The sequence below is a fragment of the Adiantum capillus-veneris genome, chromosome 7, assembly GCF_014529385.1.
Source record: "Adiantum capillus-veneris isolate H3 chromosome 7, ASM1452938v2, whole genome shotgun sequence".
Taxonomy (NCBI): Eukaryota; Viridiplantae; Streptophyta; class Polypodiopsida; order Polypodiales; family Pteridaceae; genus Adiantum; species Adiantum capillus-veneris.
Window position 1 is genome coordinate 51,269,939 of NC_140937.1, and position 1,654 is coordinate 51,271,592.

At 39.5% G+C, this 1,654-nt stretch overlaps 1 pseudogene; it reads right to left on the minus strand.

Moving 5' to 3' along the window:
• Window positions 1-398: 398 nt before the first annotated feature.
• Window positions 399-1,401, minus strand: LOC147453838 (mitogen-activated protein kinase 15 pseudogene; annotated as a pseudogene).
• Window positions 1,402-1,654: the final 253 nt, after the last annotated feature.

Consider the following 1,654-nt stretch of genomic DNA (forward strand, 5'->3'; position numbering starts at 1 on the left):
CTCTCTCTTTTGGAGAGAGAACAAATTTTACATACTAAAATGAGCTACTCATGTAAAGACAATGCACTTATATCTCATTGGTACCACCACATAAACTAGGTACTAAAATGGACTATTGGTTTATATTAATATTTTACAATGCATATAATTACCACAAACTATCATCATTTGACCTTTTAAAAGCAACAAATTTCCATTGTTGTAGGTGCTAGATACTCCCCCTAAAAGGTTAGGCATCAATAGTTGCTAGCTCAAAAGCTTTTCAACATGATGCTCCAGATGTGCGTCGTTATCCTACAGCCTTCTAGAAACAGCTACCCCCTTGAGTCCAAACCTCTTGTCCACTCTCCAAGGATGGGTTGGATTCCTCCATGTTGGACGATCGCCAATAGAAGCCCTCAGTAATGTTCAAAATTATCAAATGTCTTATATATGACTGGTTCAGCAACGGACACAATCCGAGCACTAGCTGTCACCAAGGGTAGGGTCTTGGTTGGCAAGGAAAAGTAAGAAGAGGGGAGCAGTACCTTGACCTTGGGCCGCCGCCAACACGCTCTCGAAGTTCTCCAATCCTGCGGGATAGTATCACGCTCGGCATTTCTCTCTCGTCTCTTCTTTCCCGGGAAAAGAAGCTTTCCAGTCAACAGCTCCACAAAAATGCATCCAATGCTATAGTGTACTGCAAATTAATCGATCATACTTTGCATAGAAAGAACCACAAAGTTCTGGAGCATGATACCATCTTGTTGCAACATAGTCTGTCCAAAAAATTTCAGATGACAAGCCAGTCAATGTGACTCCAATTAATCCAAAATCAAATAATTTGAGCTTGCAATCAGAGTTAGCCAAAACATTCTTTGGCTTCAAATCACGATGAAATATGCTAGTTGAATGAATAAATTTCAGGGCCCACAAAAGGTAGTACAAGAAGAACTGGAAACGTTCGTGTGAGGTCATCATTAGCTTTGATGACGTAAATTTCAGATTTTATTAGCTCAAAAACCACATGAATGTCTTTGAAATCACAGGGAGAAGGGGCTAGCAGAATGTGCTTATTTTGAACAATGTCAAGATGTCGCATAAATTGAAGGATTTTGATCTCTCTGAGTATTCAAATAGTATCAGAAACATGCTCAAATATATCAAGCAGGAATCGAAGGATTTTGATCTCTCCGAGTATTCGAATAGTATCAGAAACATGCTCAAATATATCAAGCAGGAATCAAAGGATTTTGATCTCTCTAAGTATTTAAATAGTATCAGAAAACTTCTAGCAACTTTCTCTCTAGTGAATGTGTCAATTTCCAAGCACACAAGCCCATAGCTGCCCTTTCCAATGACGTCTAGGACTTGGTAGCGATTCACTTCACCATATTCAGTAAAGAAGTCCTTAACCTTCATACGATTTATTCCATAAAGGCTTGCATGCTAGTTCATGCAGACGTTGTGGAAGTCCCCTCAAAGGTTACTATGAGCTATGCGACTTGGATGGTATGAAGTAACTGTGCTTTTCGGTAATGCTCAAGTCATTCTACGCCTCCAGCTCAACTAATGAACAAGCACAATGCACAAATCCACAAAGCTCTTATTGTCCATGCAAGTGAAGTTTCTCATGCAAATTCTTGATCTGCTCAAAAGTTTTTAAAGTCCACTG